This window comes from Pygocentrus nattereri, chromosome 23, assembly GCF_015220715.1.
Source record: "Pygocentrus nattereri isolate fPygNat1 chromosome 23, fPygNat1.pri, whole genome shotgun sequence".
Taxonomy (NCBI): Eukaryota; Metazoa; Chordata; class Actinopteri; order Characiformes; family Serrasalmidae; genus Pygocentrus; species Pygocentrus nattereri.
In genome coordinates this window covers 20,714,866-20,728,329 of record NC_051233.1, presented here as the reverse complement: position 1 = coordinate 20,728,329, position 13,464 = coordinate 20,714,866, and the positions used below count along the sequence as shown (strand labels likewise).

At 38.3% G+C, this 13,464-nt stretch overlaps 1 long non-coding RNA gene across 1 annotated transcript in view; it reads right to left on the bottom strand.

Moving 5' to 3' along the window:
• Nucleotides 1–340: 340 nt before the first annotated feature.
• LOC119262286 overlaps nt 341–13,464 on the bottom strand; it is a 65,666-nt gene continuing 52,542 nt past the window's right edge. Inside the window, exon 3 of the long non-coding RNA XR_005129519.1 lies at nt 341–460. This is a non-coding gene — a long non-coding RNA (uncharacterized LOC119262286). The remainder of the gene's footprint in view (nt 461–13,464) is intronic.

The window sequence follows — 13,464 nt, the reverse complement described above, 5'->3', positions numbered from 1 at the left end:
ATTACCATAGAGAGGCTGGAAAGCATCCTGGGTGTAGTGGTCAAATAGCAAGTGTGTGTGCATGTGCATGTGTGTGTTTACATCACACACACACACACACACACTGCACACACTGCACAGAGCCAGATAAACAACAACACCAGGGCTCTTCTCTTCTCACGCAAAACCTAGCGTGATACAAGCTCTGGCAATCTGTAATCAATCTGCCCAGTAATGAAGGAGAGATATTGTTGATGCGCCAGAGAGCCTGTATTTTCTACACAGGACTAAAGGAGTGCAGATATTTCACAGGGCAAGGGGAAATTCATCATTTAACCACTGAGACAAACACTGATAGAGGAATCCCAACACACACATCAAACGCAAAGACTTTGAATCTCTTTACCAAACTCTGCTTTCTTCTGCATGGCTCTTTCTCTCTCTTTCTGCCTCTCCAGACCCCCACCCTCGTCCCATACCCCTGGACACAAACACAAAGAAATGGAAAGCAGTGAGTGAGTGGGCCACTTTAAAGACTCAAAAGGAAGAACTTAAACTATGTGCAATAAGCTTACGTATTTACAGTGTTCAGATTTATAGATTTAGTTCCAGTACATATATCCACTTCAAATGTCATGTGTTCTGGTTTTGTACCTATAAATATGAACCAAAAGTATGTATTTATAAGCATAAACCATATAGGACATGTTTAAAAAAGGAAGCTGAGAAAAGGTATTCAGACACTGTATTTACATAAATAAAACTGGACATTAATGCTGGATATATTAAAAAAATGTTCTCATACAAACTGTACCTGGTGTATAAAAGCCACGGGTTGGGAATATTTCATGCAACAAGTAGCAAACATGGTGAAGTTGAAGGAGCTTCTTAAAGAGCACTTTTGAGGACTTTTAGAAACTAAAAAGCCATCGCTAAGACCTTAAACATTCCTGTCAGTACAACTAGTTTGATAACATGCTATTGGAAAGTTCATGGAACCACATCTAATCATCCTTGTGCAGATGAGCTATTTTTGCCAATAATTCACCTCATTCAGTTTGTAGAATGAAGGATAGTGGGAATCACTCCTGATCTTATACCACTCGTATTTGAAGAGAACTGACCATTCGAATTGATACCACAAAAGGTGCAGGGTAATATGATAATTCATTATGGTTATCATGCTATTGATATTGAGATGATGGTATGGTTTTCCAAGTAGTAGGCCTCATCAATAATTCCAGAACAACTGCATGAATAATTAAAAAATGTAGACCAATTACAGAAACTCTGTTAACTACAACAATGTATAGTAACTGCATAAACTGCATAACAACAAGTAGCTGCCTGGATGACAGTTCATTATGCCACTTTCTTACTTAATACATTTAATTACATTGTTTTTTCCTCCCGTTCATTCTGAAATAATTTATTTTGGCAGATGTCGACTCAGCCAAGTTCTTATTCTTCTCTGTGTGAGTGTGATTGGAGGGTACCTCGATGCAAGCAACATGCAGGCAAACAAAGACCCACCAAAATTAAGCTTACAAAAAGCAAACAACCTGGCAGACCACAGAAGACAACAGATACACAGATTAAGAACACAATCCAGGATGTGTCAAATAGTTCCCTAAAGACAAGAACACACCAGCAATACCTCAGAGGGATTACCACAAGTGGCAGAGTACTGGTGAGCCTCAAGAACAGAAAGGCCAAGTCATGGTTACCTCAAAATAATATAAAAAACATCCTCTATGACACACACTGCCATAGCATGAATATTATAATCTCTTTCTGAACTGCCATGCAAAAAAAAACAACACAAATTTAGATTTACAGCATTTTGCTGATGCTCTTATCCAGAGCGACTTACAACTTGATCATTTTACACAGGGGGGGGGCCAAGGTGGTATTAGGAGTCTTGCCCAAGGACCCTTATTGGTATAGTGTAGGGTGTTTGCCAAGGTGGGGATTGAACCCCAGTCTACAGTGTAGAAGGCAAAGGTGTTAACCACTAGACTAACCAACCACCAATTTCAACAGAAATATTTTGTGTTTTTGCATCTGATGATCTGATGTCATGTTACTCCAAATGTTGAGTTGATTTTAGCTTGGTAGTTCAACAAAGCTTTTATAATGAGCAGGTGTTGCTCCCTTTTACGCTTTATTGTAATTCATGCAGTTTTGAAGGCAGCACCTCAGCTCGAGCCATTTGAGTCCAACTTTTACTTTATTCAACAGCCAGTGGAACTTGGTGTCTTGTCTTTATTTCACAGTAGCAACAGTACGAGTTCTGAAATGTCCAGAAGCATCTTCACATCCAACCAAACCCCTCAAAACTGTGGATAAATATGTGCAGCACATTGTGCTTCATCCTGCCACAGGAAGTACTATTACATTCCTAAACATGTGGCATCAAAAGGGATTCTTTTGAAGATAACAGAAACTATGTTCATATTTAAGGCCTCATTGCTCAATTCTGATTTTGTGCTCAGATTAAATCTTTCTAACATGATGTTTCATATTCATCTAAGTGGGCAAGTCAAATTTGTCATTAATGTGAGCAAGCCTGTGTCCTCAAATGACCCCAATGGTAATCAATAATGTCATATGAATTAAACCACATGCATCATAAACAACTACAAACTAACAAACCAGCACATCAAGACCCTCTTTGGGGTCTTTTTCTAGTGGATTGTTCTTTTAAGAATCATTTTGGATCCACAAATGCTTTTTTTGCACTTATTTTCCTTTAACTCTGTTGTGTAAACGAACTGTAAAAGTGTTCATCTTCTTACAGGTTTTGTATCATTTAAACAGAATTTTTCTGTTTCTGCATTTCACTGTAACTTTTCTGTATTTCCAAGCATTCATTGCAGGCTGGGCAGTTCACCTGTAACCCCACTGCTAACACCTGCACCAGATGCCAGTCAAACCAGATTGGAAGAGAAATTGCACACTTCATCATGAGAGAGCGAGAATACCAAGCTACTTTTTCACCACAGTGATAAATTCAAATGTGTTATCATATAGTTGCAATATTACTAATGTTCGGTATAGTATCAACCGAGACAGTACTGAACATTAGCTAAAGTCCTGAACACACAGAGCATGTACTGCAGTGATCACCAACCCTGGTCCTGGAGATCTAGCTTTTCACAAAGGTTAGTTAGAACCACCATCTGTGACACCTGCTCAACCTCATCAACTCTTTCAGAAGTCTTTGACTGGCTGGATCGGAGGCTTTTGTGTTGGGATAGAAGGAGTTGCTTTTGTGCTGGGCCTCTGGAAGGAGGGTTGGTGACAACTGATGTACTGGAATTTTACGGAATTTTCTGTTAAATAACGGAATTGTCTGAATTTTACAGAAAGTGTAGTTATTTTTTTCCACTACATTTTCCTTTTTGTTTATTTTCATTTTTCACTCTTATATCTAATCTCCTCTGAAATGTTTCCTGAATAACTTACTCAAAGACCGGTGCTTAACATCTACTAGAGTAGTTAGCCCAGTTTGCGAAAAACCTATGCTACACATGATTTAGGTGGATGATTCTTTAAAGAACCATTTTGGTTCCACCAACATGTTTTTGCACCTATTTCTGTCCATCTATTGTCCAATGACTTCCTGGTGCATGTCATGCCATATCTAATTCCTCAGAAACATATCCTGGAAAACAAATAACTTATACCCAATGGATATTTTGACTAGAAATTAAATAAATGGAGGGGGATCTCTGACTTTTGCACAGCGTTGTACATATCCTATAAATAAGCTGAGATCTCATATTATAACCTCATGGCTATTGTGAATTCAGCTGAGTAGAGAGCCAAAACAACAAATATTCTGTCACTTTCCAGTAATGTTGGCACTGCACTGTATGAGTCCTTTACAGATCTGTACAGTTCAAAGAGGCTCACCGCTTTCAAATTTATTATAGTTTGGCCATGAATAAGTCAACTGTGGGACGATGAGAAAACTGTTATGACAAATTCTGTGTGTATGTGTGTCTGTGCATGTGTTTGTGTCCGTATGTGTATAAAATGTCATGAAGAAGTAAACATTTTTGTATTGCTTCAAGACTTTCAGTCAAATGGGGTTTCGGATATTTCCTACACATTCAGTCACTTTATACAGTATAGCGACACCTGTAGTTGAAGCTGAAGAGAGGCATTTTTTGCTATTTTGAACTGAAAGTCATAATCATATTACAAAGAAATGATGTTTCTCATACAAATTGCCTTCACTGACTCATACTATGATCACTGAGCAGGCCTGTTCCTCTCTAAGTTTGTAACAGATCAAGCACAGTGCACACTGGACACGGTCTAAATTCAGTTTACTTACTTTAGCAACTTGTGTTGACGTAACAAAATTCATTGTCAATATTTTTTCATGTGGAAATGGTGGACACACTTGAGTCGGGTAAATTAACTGTGTTACTTTCTTCATTATGACAGATGAGAGCTTGGGCAGAATGTTGAATAATGGATTCAATAATATGCAGTTACAGTTCATAAAAACACATTCAATACATATAGGATGCATCCTTGAAGGGGGAAACACCTCATATTGGTTTATCATTCTCCTCAGGCTCTAGCAGGAACATCTGTATTTGTAAAGAGTTTGTTGAGTGACTCTTCAGAGCCCATCTGGTGAGCCTATATGCTACATGCCATGCACTGTCGACAGGGTTTCTTATACAAACTGTATGTTTTTATTTAGTAGAAGTAAAGTATTGTTGTGGTACTCAAGATGGTAATTTAATGTTCTCGGTCTTGTCTTGGTCTCAGTATTATTTTGATTCTGTCTGGTCTTGCTTTTGTAGGAGAGAGGACTTGGAAATTGTTCTCGAGACCAGCCAATTGCATTGCCTCCAGCTGAGGTGACTAGAAACCAAAATATGTTCCATCTTTATTAAGCATCAACAGTTCAATAGAACAATCTGTTCACAGCTAGTTGAGGACATAATTTCCATGATGGCTTAACTGGGAATTATTTGTTTGCTGATGTTCACTGGTTGCAAAATTTAAACATCCCCTGAGAGAAGATCAAAATGTCATCATTACTGTGCTTTCATTTAATAATAAAAATGGAAAATACAATAAAAATGGCTACATGATGTTTGGTTTATATTCAGTTAACTTTAGGGGGTGATTCTGTTTAAATATGTTTAAGAGAAGAATTACTTTAAAGTCTTGGTTTTCACTTGGACTTCATTTGTCTTGACTACAACATTTAGTTTTTGTAGTTTTTACAGTGAAAAATGGACTGAATAGAAAAATATTTTGAATAAGTATTCTTAATATGTATATTCTGTTAAATCCCAATGCTGTCAGTATCAAAACTTTGCCAGTTGCCACTTTGGAAAAGCAAAGAAATGTGAGCATTAGGCCAGGAAATTCTTCCATCCCAACCAATAACGTCCTTCTGTGTCTACATATTTTTACCTCTTTTGGACATTTTTTGATAGAGAGTGATCCAGTGCACCAGCACATTGTAGACAAAGTTCCATTTTGATTTCGGTTCACTGCTGCATGGAGAGTTTTGAGGAAGGTTAGTGGAGGAGAACATGCTTATAAACACACACGCACACATAGTCAGGCATAAACACATAATTCTTCCATCTGGAGGAAGGTCTGGACTTCGCACAGGTCTGTACCTCATTACGGCTGTTTGAGATGTTTCTCTCACCCCCCCCCCCCCATCCGTTTTATTTCATTTTTTTCTATGTAACAGTTTCTCAGCAGATGGCTGTTTATGATGACCTCCACTTACACAAACAGATTTTTTTTACTTCCTACTTCTCTATGACGTCATTTCCTGTTTTCTTGTTTCCTCAAGTGACACACTGCCCTGGAGTACCTCAACACAATGCTTTAGACATTCAGGCCTTTATATACACTCTACTACACATACTAAAAACTCCAGCAGCACTGCTGTGTCCGATTTACTCATACCAGCACACACTGCAGTGCTGAGAATGTTCCACCATCCAAAATGATACCTGCTCTGTGGTGGTACTGTGGGGGTCCTGACCATTGAAGAACAGGGCAAAAGGGGGTTAAGAAAGTATACAGAGAAACAGATGGACTACAGTCTGTAATTGTAGAACTACAAAGTGCAGCTATATAGTAAGGGGAAGTCATGAAATGCACAATGAACGTAGAAACAAGGAGGTGTTCCTAATTAAATGCTCAGTGAGTGCGTAAGTGTGTGTGTGTGTGTGTGTGTGTGTGTGTGTGTGTGTGTGTGTGTGTGTGTGTGTGTGCGCGTGTGTATGTGTGTGTGTGTGTGTGTGTGTGTGCATGTGTGCCATATTAAAAAAAAAAGTATGTATCTTGTTAGTAATTGTGTTTTTGCCAGTAAAACCACTATAACATTAGAATAAATACAAATAATATAAATACAGGGGAAACAAAACTGATTTCTTATTTCAGAAAAGTTGAATATGAATATTTTAATTACAACAATACAGTTGGCAGAACACAGGTTTGCTTCCCAATTTCTCAGTGCACTCCGGCGACTGCAGGGATTTCTTACAATGCCATTCCAAAAACTAGCAATTTACGTGATTTTGTTTTTCATTTTAGTTCATCAATATAGTCTCAGTACAAAGCCCAGCATGCACTGCAATAAATACATTAGACCAATACTGGAAAATCCAAAGTGTTCATCAAATTCAGAAAGCTAGTCACTGATCTAGTTTCCTTTGTTAAAGAAATAATACAGCAAAGAAAAAATCAAACAGCCAGCCCCTAAATATTCACCGCGTAGTCTTTAAAAACATACTTTCATCCATCTTCAGAAATGTGTTTTCCTAGTCTTTCAACCAGGAAATCTGGCTTTAGAGTCTCCGTGTCCCCAGAGGAAGAGGTGAGTAGGTATGTTTACAGCAGCTGTATTGACAGTTACATTTTTCATTTTAGCCAACTCAAACTTTAACTTTCATTTTAATGAAGGACTGATTAGCTGAAGCAGGGATTGGATTCAAACACTAAATTCTTGGCTTCAAGGAAAGGTGTGGAGTTCAGCTAACACATCAAATTGAAATAATGTACTCGTTATTTGTTTGTATGTTTTGTAATGATATGGTGAGTTTTAAATAAAATAAAATAAAATAAATAAATAACCCTTGCTGATGAGATAGCCTTACAAATTTTTTCATAGTACTAAATATACAGTCTATATATACACAAGAATACGTCTATATATACACAAGAATATGTCTATATAAACACAAGAAAACAACTATTTATACAAGAAAGGACCTTTTTCTGTTTGTTCCAAAAGCAAAAAAGGAAACAGAAGCATGTAGTAGGAGCATAGGCCCCTGCATCATTCTGTAGTTGGTGTCACATATTGAGAACTTCAATAGTTTTAGCAGTCAAAATATGAATAATAGAGCTGCCACAAGCAAGCTAACACTCCCACACACTGATGTGACGTCACGTGAAAGTATACTATTAATATTAAAGGAATAGTTTGGCAAGAAATATATTTATATTATTTTCCCCTCATCCTAAATGCAATCACTCAAGACACTGATGTCCAATTTTTGCTTATTTAGTTTAGATCTGGCGTTGCTAGGCTAACGGTGCTTACAATAACAATAGTCAATAGTCATCCACACCATTTTCACAAATACTGATACCGACTACATTAACTGGTTTAAACAATGATTGAATAAAATATCATGGGTAGCTCTTATTGTTACAATCAAGCTAAAACTGGAACTACATTATCACCCGCATAACATCCCACTCTGGGAGGCTGGAGCGCATTGGCGCATGTTATAAAGGTCACACTTTATTTGGGTGGTCCCCTACAGATGCTCTACAGATACCTAAATCACCAACAAACTTTCTAGCGATCCTCAGTTGCTTATCAACAATGGTATGGTTATGGTTTGGCTTAGGAGCAGATGTACGTTTTGCCTTCAGGTTAAGGTTAGGGTTAGGTTTAGGGTCAGGAAAAGATTTAATCAAATCTTTCTTACTAAACTTGAAGCTCTTAACATACATTTAGTTGAATGTTACTTAAAGACAGACTGAGCATTTACAAAGCATCTACAGCGGACCATCCAAATAAAGTTTTACTGTAATAATCACTGAAACATCACTATGCAGGTACGTAATGTTAGCACAGCAATATCTGAGGCCTGCTTTTTGTAAGAGAGTTAGAAGTTGCATATTTCATCTTGCAAAAACACAAGGAACAACAAGAAAATCTACAGTAAGTCATGTACATTACCACCAATTTCCTACTACACGCATATTAGGCAAGAGAGGCGTTCAGTAAAGTTACTGGGCAAAATCTCTGTGCATGTGTTGATCCGTTTCACCTGATGATTACAAGGGAGATATTTTAAAATCTACTGACATACCAAGAACATTATTATGGAAGCAAATCCGAGGTAAGCGCTGTTCTCTGTCTTTGTTGTGTTTATTTACTGTTATGCCAGATGTAGCTAAGAGGTGGTCTGAGGAGTCACTGGTGGGTCCAGCTTTAAACTGACTCATTTCTTCATGTGCATTCAGGTTCAAACAATAAAAAAAAATGACATTGAGCATTGTGCTCATTTTCTGAGTACATTTGCTTCTATATCTTAAACAGCTGCCCTTTATTCAGCTACTCAGAGGAGTTAGTCATTTTTGTAGTTCATAGTAATTCATATTGTTCCAAAACAGACCAACTTGTCTGCACAACCTGAATTGAGACCTAGGTATAACCAGGGTGACAGATTTTTTTTGGGTATGTACAAGCCCATTTCAATAAAGCTGATACTTTTATTTAACTGGGGAAAGTACATTAAATACATAATAAAAAATCTGAATCACATTCAAATTCGATGCCTGCAAAATACTCAGAGGCTTTTTTAACCACTGTGACATATGACGTTTCCTTCTAATCACACCTTTTCATCGTTTTGAAACTGAGGACAGAGGAGACTAGTTGCTGCAGTTTTGCAAGTGGAATTTTTGCCCATTCCTGTATGATCCAAGACGTCAACTGCTCAACATTCCATGGTTTAGTTGTCTGGTTCTCCTTTTCATGGTGCGCCACTCATTTTCAATATGCCAAGGTTTCGAGTGTGTTGCAGGCATCAAATTAAATACAATCAATAATAAAATGCAATCAAGTTGGTCAGTCAAAACATTGAAAGCATTTCTCTGCACTTTTGTCAGTTAAAAAGATTGACAAGACTTAACAAATCACAGATTCTTGTTTTTATTGTAACTTACAAAATTATGCAACTTAGACTTGTAGAAATGGGTTTTATATTTATGGAAATGGTTTGGACAACAAACATGTCTTGGCTGGTCGACTGTACTCAGGGTAAGCCAATCATTTTTTCTTATAGAGAAAACCAGCTCAGGCCTGGAGTTCCTAATATGGGCATGGTGCTGAAAGCACAATGACACACAATTGCAGAGGTTTGTGTAGAAGTCCTGTAAGTTAACCCTGTTTTTTTTCTATAAACCAGTCATTAAATTATGGAAAAGAGGCGCGTACACACTGGCGTATATGCGCACACGCACACACCACAAAAATGCAGTGGACCAGGCATGGAACTTTTTATAGTTGATCCTTTACTTTCTTCAAAAGCCTCTATATTCCCAGGAGAGGCTCTGAGTGCATTTATCAAATTATCCTAAAAACACTCTTTTAACTCTTTCAAAATGTTCTTAAAATGCTTGAAAACAGTCACACACACACACACACACACACACACACACACACACGGCTTTCATCTTCATGGCCACTCTCCTTCTGCATTATGTTTTTCTTTTTAAGAACCATCTCTCAGCTCCTTTTATCCAGCTAATTTGATGGGGGATTGATAAATGTCTTGTTTCTCAAACGTGTATTATTGTTCCTAGTTATACCATGAAGGGTAAAGCTGCCCTTGAAAATTGGTTTATGTTACGGTCAGAGAACTGACACCGCATTCTGGTGGGCGATTTCCTCAACCGCACACACACACACACACACACACACACACACACACACACACACACACACACACACACATATTCAAGAGAGCGGCAATGGGTCTTAAGTCCTGAACACTTTGCAGACCTCGCCAATTTTCTCAGTGATTTGCTAACTTGAGAAAGCCTGGACCGTGTGAATGATGGCGGTCAGCTTCACGCTGCCACGGTAATCATGTTATTGCAGAGGGCTGAATGTGCAGCAAATGGGGGGAAAAGTGTGGGGGCTTAGGCAAAACTGGTGAAGGCAGCATTACAAACCACACACACAGTTTAGCTTTAATAACACATTAATCATTAGAGATTGTTAGATGTACCCCTTTGAAAATCAAACAATACTGGGGTCAAAGAGATTTCTGCACTCTTACATGATCCTACATGAGACAGCAAGCATAATTTATACTATCGATGAGAATTATATATGTATATAACAAAACAAAAACACAGGTATTTCCACTTAAGAGTAACTTCATTGATGCCAATGTCCTACAGTGACCCTGTCAAAGCCTTAATTTCACTGAAAATCTGTGACACTGCTTAAAATAATCAAATATTAACAAGAATTAACACGAGTGAATTAACACGTACATACTTTCCAAAGTGTTTAAGCAACTTGTACATATAATCTACTCACATGATTGCTCAGCTGATCACCTGCTATGATTGGCTAAATTCATCAGGGCACTTATTTAAGCTGATTTAGCCTGCCCATTCTTGTGCTTCCTCTGTAAGCCACTTTGCAACCCACCTCCACCCCAACTCCTCATTCGTGCTTTGTCTAACTTACTTAATGTGCAAAATACTGTCATACTTAATTAACATCTTGGACCCCCTAAATGTTTGAAAAAAATAAAATAAAATTCTGCAGGGTCCCTGAACAGAAATGACATTATGCTGACACCCTGATACACATTCAAGGAAAGCTCATTGTTTAGCAACTTCACCCACAATTGGCGAATTTCAGTCTTTGGTATTCTTAACTAACTAGAGATGCAACACTGGTCTTACAACTGGCTCACCCAGTTGATCCTTCAAAGCCTAGCAACTGTAACTATGTCCAGGATATCCCTGAAAAACTTTTAGCATGTTTGTATATATGAAAATTTGCACAATTTCCCAAGAGTTTGGTGCAAATTATTACTTATTTCTCAAACTGAAGGCAAAAGATAAGATGTGTAAGATCTCAGTTAATGTTTCAAAGAGTACATTACTAAAATAGAGAAGAGCATTTCCACAAGAGGGATTGTTACACCAAACATATTGCTGTCAACTCACTTGCCTTCAGTTCTGCCATTGAAGGCAAGTGAGTTGGCAGCCAACCAAAGCTAGAGTAGCCATGGTACCCCCAAATACCAGGGGGTACATCACACACTGGACTTACTCAATGTCATGTTGCAGTCATTGATACCTGCTCTGTGCTGTACCCTATGAGGGCAGTCTTTCTGTTGCTCTCCCTGCCTTAAGAAGGCAGATGCCTTCCTTGCACATCCCAGAACAGTGTCATACTGCTAAATGTAACTGCAATTGGAAATAAACCATTTTCTTTGATGAAATGGTCATAATAAACTTAAGTCACTTCACCTCAAGATTTAAGGCTAAGTAAATTTTTCTGTGGGAGGAAAATTCATAGCAAGATAATATTTGAATAAGATTATTTTTTCCTCATGATATGCATGCATCGGTTTTGCTATGGGCATGTGCAGTCATCACTGCAACACTGCTCTTCAGCCGGTCACAGCAGCATCAGATTCAATATAACTTAAATAACATGATTTTCACAACAGTACAGAACTGAAGTGCTACACACAGTAAATGCCTGGCCTAGTCACTGTAATGTCAAGTCTGCCATCAATCCACCATAAGAGGACTAAGGACGTTTTCTAACTTCTTAACAGTCATGTAAAAGGTATTGCCCTCAGTTAGACCATTTAAGGACAGGTAGCCAATGAAAGGAACAGCATACGCAAAGATGGCAAAAGCTTTTAGCAAGGGACCATTATTATCACCGCCACCAGCTCCCAGCAACAGACTATGTTTGGCAGCAAAGAAGTGACTTATAAACAGAAGCAAGACAAGAGTTAACATTGGTGGTGCTCTCACTGCTGGAGAGGCTCCTGGTGTGTAAAAGGATGAAGTTTGATGCTGAACTCGCAACGTTTCTTCTAGACTGGTAAGAAGGTGGAGGAGTGATGAAGGATGAGGAGGGACTCCTCCTTCCCTGTGTCTTATGATGGGGTGGACACCACAACTTGTGGTGATATGTTTGTTAGGAGTGCGGAATATGAATGACAGGTTGCTATATCTTATATCGGTCCTTTCAACACAGCATCTTGGACTTCCGAGACTTGAATCTAGACTTGATTCTCATTACATGTTCCATGTACATGTAGTTTCGCAACACAAATATCTGGATCTTTAAAATGTCAGCGTGAGAAAACAGAATGAGAGATTCCATCTGAAAGCTTTATAGATGATCTGTTTTGTTGTTGCAGTCTAATAGCCAAAGAATGCAGATGTTCTAGAAGGTGGTCTTCTAAATTGAATTAGATTGTATATTATAGGAAAGGAATTTGCTGCAGTTTTATAAACAATGCCACACTCACTGAGTGAACTTCTTAAACTATAATCAGCTCCTTTCTAGAACTAAACTGCATGTAAATCGATCAGTGTTATGCTACTGTTCAGGCTGTACAAATCAAAAGCGCAATCACATCTGCTACATATTGATCTAATTTGTCTGAAAAGCACCATGTCTTGTCTATCCAGGACATGAAGTCAGTATCTCCATATTTAGGAAAGTGAAAGAAAGAGAGAGAGAGAGAGAGAGAGAGAGAGAGAGAGAGAGAGAGAGAGAGAGAGAGAGACAGACAGGGAGAAAACACTTTTTTTAAAGGAAAAGCAAGGGGTTAATGTTCCCAAGAAAAACATTCCAAATATCTTTCCTCTGATCCTCCAAAGGTTTAACCTTTTTGTAATCAAAGTCTATAGTATTGAGTACCACCCTCACTTAAAACAATAAACTTCACTCGGACACACACGCAGAGACACTCCAGTGTGCACGCACACACACTTAGGATCAAAGGAAGCTCGGCCGAGCTGCACCTTAAGCTACAATAATAAAACACACCACTACTGAGACTAGGCCTGGGTTACTCAGAGTGGCTTACTCATATTTTCCTATTTGATTAAGCCTATATATCATTCCTCACACAACTTCAGCCTCGAAATGCACCAACACACACACACACACACACACACACACACACACATAGAGTAATGAGGTGTAATTTCTGAAATAAGCCCAGGCGACTGATGCAGTCCTCAAAAACCCTAATCAGAGAATTCCAAGTCCTTCAACACACACACATATGTCTGCACATAGTCATGGTAAGATTCATACTGATTTGGTTCAGCCAGTGAAATGACTGAAATAATAAATCACAATTAATTGCATTATTTTGTGTAGCTAATCGCCAGGGTTGGGAACATAAG